The sequence below is a fragment of the Natrix helvetica genome, assembly GCF_964273705.1.
Source record: "Natrix helvetica genome assembly, chromosome: 5".
NCBI classification, from domain to species: domain Eukaryota; kingdom Metazoa; phylum Chordata; class Lepidosauria; order Squamata; family Natricidae; genus Natrix; species Natrix helvetica.
In genome coordinates, this window is record NC_138551.1 from 105,213,858 (window position 1) to 105,226,178 (window position 12,321).

Below are 12,321 nucleotides of genomic sequence, written 5' to 3' on the forward strand. Positions count from 1 at the left end.
CCTGGCTCACATCCTATTTGATTGTTGCTTGTATAAGGGGGTGAGAGACGGGTACCTTGGTCCATATATCAAACAAAGGACCAATTGGGAACCCCATATCAAAACAACTTACCTTATGTACAGCCAGAACTGGAAAATAACATTTAACACATTTTAATACTTAAACAAAATGGTTCAGTTGAGATCTGCATATGTGGGACTGATTGGGGTAGATTTCAGGGGTGACATCGAAATATAATTTTATCATATTTTATCTAGGTTTTAAATTATTGTATTCTATTCCAATTTCATTTTGGGTTGTATTTTATTCCAATTCTATCTTAAATCGCATTTTATTCCAATTCCATTTTAAATTGTATTTTATCAAATTTCATTTTAAATTGTATTTTATCACATTTTAGTAATAATTTGTTTCTGGAACTTTGCACTTTGATATGGCCCAAGGGCTAATCAATAAAGACTCAATGTCAATATTATTTCATCTTAAAATAAAACCCTCTGGTTTTAAAGTATGGCTCTCATGACCTTGACTCAGCATAATAAAGTGTTTGTTTGTTTTCTGAATGATTCACAGGCTGACCAAGGACCTATTCCTTATTCCTTCTGTCTCTGACTTACAAGAGTTCCAGGGGAAGTATTTCAAGTGTGAAACCCTTGAAAATATCCAGCAGGATTCATTCTGAAGGGCAGGGAGCATCCACAAAGAGACTCAAAAATCAGGATGACAGCCACGAGTCCAAAATCAAAGCCTGATAGTTCCCATCTTCAAAGCCAACACATTTGTTATTAATTTAAAACTTAGACCATATAAAACCTCTCTTGCATAGCTTCCAGATTTTAAAGGTGAGTTTGAGATGACAGTGAGAGACACCTAAAAGCTTCAAGTGTCATAACAATTAAAAGTTGGTTAGCGGGAGACACCAATTTTTTTTAAGGATGAGTGGAAGGCAGTTTAGTGACATCCTTAATACCTAGGACATTGCAATATTTAATAAAATATTTCAGTGAGAAATCCTTGGGAATAAGTCACTCCTTCACATATTCAGCCTCCCCAGCTCAACTTTGGGACAGAGCCTTTCTCTCATTCACAGCAGAAAAATGCCCATATTCCCCAGCTTTACAGTGATCTAAGACTAAAAAACTGAAATGGAGACTTCTACAATCCTCAAAGGAGGTGGAATGGACTTTGATTAACCATGTAACTCTTCAGTGGCTTCAGATCACAGTCAAAATAGCTGTAAGAAGTTTTGGGTGGAAGTTGCAATTTGTTGATATTATGTATCAGTAATAACTGACAGACAACCAGTAACAGTAACTGATTTATTCAACTTAGTAACTGAACTGAACTGAAAGCCGGTTGACAGCTATTTATATTCTCCAGCTGTCAAGCCGGTAGCCAATAGGGGCTTGATGCTCGTGCCGCCCTGGAACCTGTTTAAAACGACCAATCCTGGGCGCGCGTGGACAGGCCTCCTCTAGCGCCACCTGCTGGTGGACGCTCCGAGAATACAACACTCCTTCCCCCTTGTCCGCGCATGCGTAATCCTGGAACCTGGTTGGCCTTCTGCGCACGCGCTGCGATCTTCTTAGCTGTGGAGTGACTGCCGCCGTAGAGGGAGGATTGCTTCGAGGAAGTGTCCATGAAGGGCCAAACCGTGGAACTCCTCCCAACTCACCAGGTAGATAGCTTGCCGGTATCGGATCATTGATTTGGCCGCCGGAGCTAGTTGTTCGCTCAGATCTGGGCTGATGGGCGGCGTCAACAGGTCTTTGTGAACTTGGAATAACATTTGGAACATTTGAGTTGTTTGACGCTGCACCGGTGTCTCTTCGCCTCAGCTGATCTATGTGCCTCCTCCACACTCTTCCATCTCCAAGGAGGACCCTATAGGAACAGGGCCCCGTTAGCTCCGATACAACACCAGGCACCCATTTAGGATCCCCTGCAAAGTTTTTAGCGAACACTCTTTCCCCTACCATGAAAACCCTAGGGGGGGGAGAGGATGGGTAGGAAGGGGTAGCGTAAAAGGGATGTAATCTGTCTAACGTCGTACGTAGTTTCCTTCCCATTAACAACTCGGAAGGGGCTTTGCCAGTTATTGGGCAAGGGGTGGTGTGCTGGCATCTTAAGAATGTGGCTACTCGTTGCTGCATTGGCAAATGAGCCATGCGTGCCAGTGATTCCTTGGCCGTGCGCACCGCGCGCTCTGCCATTCCATTAGCCGCCGGGTGGAAGGGAGCCACGGGAGCGTGGCGAATGCCTTGGCGTTGGAGAAATGTCTGAAATTCTTGTGAAGTAAATTGGGGCCCGTTATCCGACACTATGATGTCAGGTAACCCATGTGTTGTGAATAAGTTGTCTAAGATTTTTATAGTGGCTGCAGACGTAGTGGAATGCATAGGGAACATTTCTACCCATTTTGACCACGCGTCAATTACCAAGAAGAAGGTGGTTCCCTCTATTGGTCCTAAAAAATCCACGTGGAGTCTGCTCCACGGCGATCTGGGTTGTTCCCATTCTCTGGATGGGGCTGCTGGTGGTGCGGGGCGGACCTGCTGGCATTGGGGGCATTCCTGTACCCACGCTGCAATGTCCGCATCCATGGAGGGCCACCATATGTAACTGCGCCCCAGGCACTTCATACGGACAATGCCAGGGTGGCCCTCATGGAGACGAGATAGCAGTGCCTGGCGCAATTTGCTTGGGATTACTATTCTGTGTCCCCAGAGGAGGCAGCCTTGGAGAGATGACAGTTCCGTTCGGCGGCGGTAGAATGGCAGTAGTGGCTGGTCTATATCAGAATTAGGCCATCCACTGTGGACGAAATGAATTATTTTTGAGATGATGGGGTCTGCTTTGGAATGTATTGCTATGTCTGATGCAGACAGTGGAAGTTGCAATTCATCTAAAAGGCAGATTGTTTCTGTAGGAGCTGGGTCCAATACCGGAATCGGTAAAGGGCAGCGGCTCAAAGCATCTGCATTGCCCATTGTTATGCCTGGCTTATGGATCAGCGTGTAGTTATAGGCTGATAAGAATTCCGCCCAACGGGACATGCGGGGAGATAAAATTTCTGGAGTGGGGCGGTCGCCAGCTAAAATGCCTAGAAGTGGTTTGTGGTCCGTTAGGAGGGTAAATGGCCGCCCATACAGGTAATGGTGGAAACGTTTTACTCCCGCAACGGCGGCCAGCGCCTCCTTGTCCAGCTGGCTATAATTACGCTCAGGCTTGGACAAGGTGCGGGAGTAGAACGCTATGGGGGCCTCTGAGCCGTCAGGATATACATGGCTCAGCACTGCGCCAACTCCAAATGGAGAGGCGTCACAAGCTAGCTGCAGGGGCCACTTCTCGTCGTATTGCGCTAGTACTGGTGGAGCTGTCAAAGCCTTTTTGACAGCCGCGAGCGCCTGCGCCTCGCGGCTGGTCCAGAGCCATGGTGCTGAAGTGTCTAAAAGTCGGTGGAGGGGCTCTGCTAACGACGCTTTGTGTGGAATAAACGACGAATAAAAATTGAGGAGGCCTAGGAAAGCCTGCAACTCAACCTTATTGGTTGGGGTTGGTGCGGAAAGGATTGCCTCCACTTTTTTTGGTGATGGGTGGATTCCATCTTTATTTATTAGGAATCCCAGGAATTCTACGGCAGGGACTCCCAATTTACACTTTGATGCCTTAAGATGGAGGCCTGCAGCCCGGAATTTTTGGAGGACCGCACGTAGGGATTTTATTAACGTGGGGGCGTCTTTGGCTGCGATGAGCACATCATCGAAATAGGGTGTGACCCCAGGAATGCCATGGAGCAACCGCTCCATCAATCCCTGGAATATTCCTGGGGCCACACTGACGCCGAATTGCAGCCTACGACATTTAAAAGCCCCGCGGTGGGTGACTATTGTCTGTGCCAGTGCTGTGGCTTCATCAACAGGTAGCTGTTGATAGGCCTGGGCTAGATCCAATTTTGCGAATATCTTACCTCGTCCTAATGTGTGTAGTACGTGCTGGACTACCGGTACTGGGTGGGGATGTGCTTGGAGGGCTTTATTAATTGTTGTTTTAAAATCTGCGCATATTCTTACAGAACCGTCAGATTTTAGGGGAACAACAATTGGAGTTTCCCAAGGGGAAAAATCAACTGGTTGTAGAACTCCTTGTTCCAGGAGTTTGTCAATTTCCGCGTCTACTTTCGCCTTTAAGGCGAATGGTAGACGTCTGGCCTTAAGCCTGATGGGAGCTATTGAAGGGTCGAGGTTTAAAGATATTGGGGAGCCCTTGTAGCAGCCTAATGATGGTGAAAAAACATCTTTGAATTCCGCAATTAGTGAGGTGAAATTGTTAGTAGGTAAGGAAGAGTATTGCGTTGCATGGATGCCAGTTATTGACAAACCCAGAGCACTGAACCAATCGAGCCCCAATAAAGAGGCCAGGGGATCCTGTACCACTAATAATGGTAGGTGGCCTGTGAAGGAGCCATAAGTAACTAGTAGCTTAGCGCAGCCTAGGAGCTTGATGGAGTTTCCCTGGTAGTCTTTCAGGCGGCAGTTTGCAGGGCTGAGTTGCTTTACTTTGTAGTGGGGTAGAATAGATGATAATGTTTGCCAAGAAATAATTGAGCGAGCTGAGCCTGTATCTAGCTCCATAGAGCAAGGCCGGCCTTCGAGGAAGATAGTCAGGTGCATCTTACCGCGACCTCCTGCAGATGCGGATGCTGAGTCGACAACCCATTCGGGGTTGTATTCTTGTATGTCTCCCAGAGATAGAGAATTTAGGCGGCGATTTGGTGGGGCAGGTGCAGAAAAACGGTAGGCAGCATTTTGATTTTGTGGCCGGTTGTCAGGAGCGGATGAGCGGCATATTGCTGCTAAGTGTCCTTTTTTCCCGCATTTCCAGCAAATAGCTGCCCTAAATCGGCAGGTTGAGCGTGCGTGCTTGCCGCCGCAGCTCATGCAGGCGCGACTGTCTCTAAAATTTAATGATTGCAGACGATCTATTGCTAAGTCAATTTCTGATTGTATAGAGGAGGCTAGTTGTTGATGATTTACTTGAGGCGATGGAAACTGTTGTCCCATTGGCAACGGCTGTGGCAACCGTCTACGGTCAGGGGTTGACTGTTCGGCCATCTCCGCTGCGCGAGCCTCATCAACGGCAATTTTCAAAGTGAGGTCTGACCGGGACAGAATTCGGCGATGTAATTTAACGTCTTTCAGACCATAAATAAATTGTTCCAACAGGGCTTCGTCCAAATCAGCAAATTCACAAGGAATAGCAGCCGCACGGAGCGCAGCCACGTAGTGGCTTATGGATTGCCCCTCTCCTTGAATGCAGTGGCGAAAATCTTGTCGCCTTGCAAAACGTGAAGGTGCCGGTTCATAATGTGTTTTTAATTTTGCCATTAATGTTTCCCAAGGCACCGTGTGTACAGGGGTGGGAGCTGAGAGAGCTCTGGCAGTTGCGAACATTTCTGGTCCACAGTAGTTTAAAAATATGCCTCTTTTCCTCTCCAGGGAAAGGCTTGTTAAGTCGTGTGCTAGGAGGAAACATTCAAACCTTTCCACAAACGCCTCCCAGGTTTCTGCCTCCACACGAAATGGGGCGAACATCGATGAAGTTGTCATTGTAACTTGTTTTGCTGGGTTGGATCCGCCCGTCCTCGTCGCCAGTATTATGTATCAGTAATAACTGACAGACAACCAGTAACAGTAACTGATTTATTCAACTTAGTAACTGAACTGAACTGAAAGCCGGTTGACAGCTATTTATATTCTCCAGCTGTCAAGCCGGTAGCCAATAGGGGCTTGATGCTCGTGCCGCCCTGGAACCTGTTTAAAACGACCAATCCTGGGCGCGTGTGGACAGGCCTCCTCTAGCGCCACCTGCTGGTGGACGCTCCGAGAATACAACAGTTGACACTTTGAACAAATCAAATTGATGCAGTGTGTTGACTTAAATTTGGTACTGTTGAGCAGTTGGAAAGAACACATAGATACTCTTCTTATTGAACCAGATTGATGATTCTGACGGAATCAATTCAACACACTGTAGTGAACAATTTATTTGAGTTGGTTCTTCAGGGACTTATTTGATTCTCAGCCAGGAGTTGTCTGGGGTCCTGTTTTGGTTTCTCTTTTCTCCCCCTGCTTTCCATGCCTGTTTCCTCTTCACTTCCATGTTCTCCTTGGCTCCACTTCTTCTGTGGGCTTCTCCTGATACAATCACCATCCATTTTGTTTAATTTATCCCAACAATTTTTACATTTCACATGAGAAACAAAGTTTTTAAACCACATCTCTAACTGTTTTATAAGGTCAACTCTATTTTTGCTAGGATTAATATGACTGCCCCTTCTCCTAACATCCAATTTCATGCACATAAAGAGCTAATTTTTATTGTGAAAATTACATTTTTGAAAACAACATTGACTGGAGTGCAAAGCTACCAGGGAATTCACTGGCGTGAGGTGAGTTATGAAGTTGAAAAACATCTTTAAAAAAGGAATGGTAAGCACACAGCTGCCAAGAAAACTGCTCAAAAAGGTTCTGACACAGATACAGGCACAGTAGTTGATTTATGTTTCATTTTGTGTGTGTGCACGTACACAACCCTCTCTCTTAGACAACCTGTTAATTCAATTTCATTCCAGATATAAGGGTGGACAAACTTGAAATGTGATTTTGTTCAACTTCTCACTCGCCTAATGTTATACTTTTTCCACCGTACATTTGTGTGAGTTTGCATTAAAAAATGAATAAAAACACTTTACACATTTCTCCCTAAAACATGCACTTCTGTATGCCCTTTTCCTAAAACATGTGAAATCTAATAATATCTTTTTATTTAGAGGACAGCTTCCACTGAGAGAAGTAGAAACCGCAATTCTCACATCTGTTAAGAGTAGAGCTTTTCTTCCCCTTTAAGGTGCTGAGGTAGATTAGAAAAATAGAAAACAAATGCATCTTGTGTTACTTGGAGGTCTGAAAGTCCTTCCATATGAATGTTTTTGCAAAAGGTGTGACCAAACATAAAAAAAATATAACAGAATGTTCTAAATGGTTTTATTTGCATCTTCCCCACTGCGTGGATTTTACACTTTTACCCAAATGACATATTTTCTGAGTTGTAGTAAATGGATATTGGTGATTTGTAGGTAGCAGTTATAACAGAATTATAGAGCTGGAGGCAGTGGTGGGATTCAGCCAGCTTGCACCACTTCGGGAGAACTGATTGCTAACTTTCTGAGTAGTTCAGAGAACTGGTTGTTAGAAGAAACCATTAGGGCAGAGAACCGGTTGTTAAATTATTTGACTCCTACCACGGGCTGGAAGGGATCCTGGAAGTCTTCTACGCTCACCCCCTGCTCAAGCAGGAAACTTTATAACATTTGAGACAAATCTTTGTCCAATCTTTTCTCCAATGATGGAGCACCCAGAACTTCTGGAGACAAGTCAATCCAGAAGTTCATTGTTCTCACTATCAGGAAATTTCTTCTTAGTTCTAGATTGGATCACTCTTAGATTAGTTTCCATCCATTGCTTTTTGCCTGCCTTCTGGTGCTTTGGAGAATAGGTTGATCCCCTCCTCTTTGTGGCAGCCCTTGAAATAATGGAACACTGCTATCCTAGTCCTTCTCTTCATTAGGTTAGTTATCCCTCTTTTTTTTTAACCCAGAGTATTCATGTACTGCCATCACTAAAATATGCAGCAGTAGAGGAAATCTGATATGTAGCATGCCACCGTAGAAAGCTCTTCAACAGAATATTACTGGGTAATATATTGTTGAAGTTCAATTAAATGTCTCTATGGAAGACTTTTTTCTGGATTGATATCATACATGAGGAACATCTTCTGGTTCAATCTCCTGCTCAAGGCAGTAGCCTCATATCATTCCAATCAAATTGTTGTCTGGTCTATTTTTGAAAGCTGATGGGGCACCCACAACCCCAGGAGGCAAGCTATTACATTGATTAATTGCTCTCCACTGTCAGAAAATTTATCCTTACTTCTTAGTTGGCTCTCTCTTTGACCAGCTTCCACCCGTTAGTTCAGTTTAGTCCATCGGTAGGTAACCTGATGCTATACAATTGTTTTGGACTTCAAATCCTATCAGCCACCTGAGGATTGCTTGCAGTGGATTATGGTAGGTTTATTTCATCTGGATCAATACATGAAGTCACTGCAAAAGAAACTTGTGGCTTTCAATTGGGGAGAAACAGTTTCTCCTTTGAGAGGCCCTTTTAAAATAACTCTGGCCAAGCAGCATCCATGATATTATAACCAAGTAGACTTTGAAGTCAGCTAAAAAAGATAGAAGAAGGAACTCCCACAGAGGATGAACTTCATCTGCAGATGAGAATATTTCAATGTGAGAAATCAATACCAAAGTATACTCTGATCCTCAGAGAATCTGTCTGCTTTATTATTTTTAGTGCGAGGAGAAGAAGTTTCTACCCAAGTCATGGAGGGCCTTTGAAGGAATCCAGTGATTTTATGCTGATTAGATTTGGCCTGTAGCCAGATTTCCAGCTTCGGGAGCAATGCTGGTTAGCTAGGAGAGGCCTGTTCAACTATTTTATATCTGCACAGCTAAAGGATTGATTCTGGCAACTGGCAGGAGAAGATGGCAGGAAAACAGCAGAGTCATTTTGCTTTCAAATATGTGAACATCTCTGTCCCCCTGTTCATCTCAATAATCTTACTATCCAAAAACTAAATATTTAGTTTTTTAATGTTTACATAAACGGTTCCAGCTTGCACACTCATTCGACAGATGCTGGGCAGGGCTAAGATGCCAAGAGACTGTCACTCTCGTTCTCCCTCCTGCTTTGTTCCTTCAACATCTGAGAACGAGTGCCAGAATCCACTGGCATGGAGAGCTACTTTATAGAAGATGGTTGGGTCTCTATTAAGCATCCAACTGAAAAGTAACATTCCCCTGAGAAGAGAGATCTGGAACTCCCAAAATTGCACAACAAAGATTCGATTAAAATTGGTTAAGATAACAAAGAACTCATCCAGAAATATTTAGGAGGGAAAATAATTGAAACTTTCTTATGTCAGCATTCCCACCAGTGCCCTAATTAAATCATCAGCCTCAAGCCAATCTTCAAAAGAAATCCAGTTATTTATTAGGAGCGTCATGTCGGCACGTTCCAAGTGAAGCCAACTCTGACATCACTTAATTCAGCCAGCTCTGAACCTGTTCCCCACTCCCCACACAAGGTGTGTCATCAGTCACATTCCCCAATGAAGCAATTTGTAAATCCTACTTTTCCTACCTCTTCTATAATGCAAACTATATTTTCCAGGTTCTTATTTTCTGTTTCTATCATCTAGCCATTTATAACATTTTCCCCAAATTAAACAGTACTCAGTTTCCTCCTTTCCTTGAGTTTCCTTGGTCAATTTATCCATCTCTGTGCTTTTAGCCAGATTTTGTTCATATACCCTTAGCCAGGAGGTTTGCTCATCCCTCTGGGTTGTGCCATTTGGCACTTGACTTTGCAACTCTCATCTGTTTCAGGAATGGCCAACCATCAGGTTCATACTATCATATGTGGTGGACTTGCCCAAAAGCTAAACAATATTGGACGAAAATACATGCTTGGTTGGAAAAAAATGATAAAGCAGCATATAGACTTGAAACCAGAGACATTTCTGTTGGGCATATTACCGGGAAAATATGATAAAAAGACTATGTATCTGGTTTTACATGTACTAACTGCAGCCAGAATTGTATTTGCACAACAATGGAAAAATATTGAGACTCCATGAGATGAAAATGTAATTAATAAAATAGTAGAATGTGCAGAAATGGACAGACTAACGCTTCCTATCAAGGATAAAGAAGAAACTGAATATTTTTTGATGTGGAGTATATTTTATCAATAGTTAGACAATAGAAACAGAAGTTAGAAACGAGGAGATACAAAAAGAGGAATTGTCAATGTGGAGAGAATCTAAAGATGATGATGTTATGTATTATTGTTACTATACTATTATATAGTTATTAATATTATGATGATGAATATAACAACAAATAATTGGATTATGACCATTTAAATAACTGTACCCAGATCATGTACTGTTTTGTGGAAATGGAAAGTAATATAAAGAAAACAAATAAAACATTAAAGAAAAAAAAAGGAATGGCCAATCTTAGGGACCCAAATTAGAGGATGCCATTTTCCTTGTGGCATGGTTTCCCAACTTCTTGAGGAAGAAAATGAAATCACTAATGTAAGCACTATCATAGGATTATCCTCACTTAAAAACCAATAGAAGCTTTAAACACCCATCCAGAACCAAGGAGAGAGAAAAAGACATCAGAAAATCCCTACCCACTTTCCCGTCCCGGAGAAATATGAATATTGTGCCTGCTAGCTATTACAAAGTTGCCTTCTTCAATCTTTTCCTTGTCACTCACTGGTACCCAATGACGCAGTTGAGTCCTGGAGGACATTCACATCTTATCATCACGATCATCATCATCATCAATTATGCAAATTAGTTTGTCTCTGCCATACAAAACTTAAACCCCACCTTTTCCATTGGGTGTCTCATAACCTGTTTCTTACAGCATAACTATGCATCTGTGCAAAACAAAAATATGTCCTAGTTGCCAAGTTATTATTTAAAAAGAAAATAGTATGGAGGTAAAACAAAGTTATTTCAAAAAATCTCAAAAGTGGGGAAGGGAATATTTGACAAGATATTTTACAGAAAGTGGGAGGAAGGGAGGAGATAGAAATACTGCAAGATTACTAAGACAATTTCCAGAAAGTGAAAACATTTGGAGATATCTCCACTGATAAGTAGATAATGACAGCATGTCACCAAGTTTTATGTCTTTGAAAATCTTACCAAGGCTAAAAGTGAGTGTATTTCTGCTGTGGCTCAGAATATCTTCCCTTTTCTTAGGCTTGGCACTTGCTTCAAGCTGCATATTTCTCCAACGTCTTACAAAAGAGTGTGTGTGTGTGTGTGCACGCACGTGTGTGTGCATATGATCAAGGGTAATTTATAGACTGCCACCACAGTTAAGAACAATATAAAAATCATCCTGACAAAAGGCAGATCTATAAATTTAGCAAATAAATCCCATGACTAATCTCACTTCTGCCACAAGACCTTGCAACAAAGGCAGTTTGCACGGAGTATCCACCTGGTTAGATTGACTCACATCCATCAGCCTTAAATTCCTCACTGTTGTGTACCCAGTGCCTGCATAGTTATTCAAGACACTTCTTCCCTCAAATGCTGGCAGGCAGGGAAGGGAGGGAGGGAGGGAAGGAGGACGGGAGGGAGGATGGGAGAGAGGGAGGACGGGGAGAGAAGGAAAGAAAGGAGGGTGGGAGGAAGGAGGGAGGGAGGAGGGAAGGAAAGAATAGAGGGAGGGAGGAGAGGGAGGAAAGAAAGAAAGAAAGAATGGAAGGAGGGAGGGGAAGGGAGGAAAGAAGGAAGGAAAGAACAGAGGGAGATAGGGAGGGAGGAGGGAGGGGAGGAAAGAAGGGAGGGAGGGAGGGAGGAAAGAAGGAAGGGAGGGAGAGGGTGAGGAGGGGAGGAAAGCAAAGAAAGGAGGGAGGGAGTGAAGGAAGAAGGAATGGGGGAGGGGAAGAGGAAGGGAGGAGGAAGGAAAGAAAGAAAGGAGGGAGGGGGAAGGGAGGAAAGAAGGAAGGAAAGAAAGAACATAGGGAGAGAGGGAGGGAGGAGGAAGGGGAGGGAGGGAGGGAGAGAGGGAGGGAAGGAAGGAAGGAAGGAAGGAAGGAAGGAAGGAAGGAAGACAGACAGACAAATTTTGAACCTGGGATTCATATCCAACAATGTTTTATCTGAGCATGACTCCCTTCTTTAATCTTATAGGGCTGAGTCAGGGCATTGTGGTGAATTATTCTCCAATGTTCTCCTCCTAAACCTCCCACTTAGAATCTTGCTTAGTCGTGGTCTTCTATGCTTATGCAGACAACTCTACTTCAGCAGTTTTTGCCCAGGCTGGCCTTTCTTTTAGCTACAATGAAGCAATCAGTTTGGACAGTGGACCGTGACAGATACTGAACTGCAATCAAGCCTCTCTTGTTATCTTACCAAACTGTTCTCCGGGTCAATGGTTTTATTGTAGTTGGAGTATAACTCGGCAGCTACCCTTCCTGCATAGATTTGAGAGGTTCTGTGGAGTGACAGGCTAAGTAACTATCACAGCTACAATGCAATGCATCGTTCTGAGGATCATCAGAGTGATACCTACAAGATGATTAGTTCAATGGCTTTCCAGAGGCTGAATGGATAGGGATATGACCACTTGGGAAGATCCTGGACCAAAGGTCCTCTTCCTA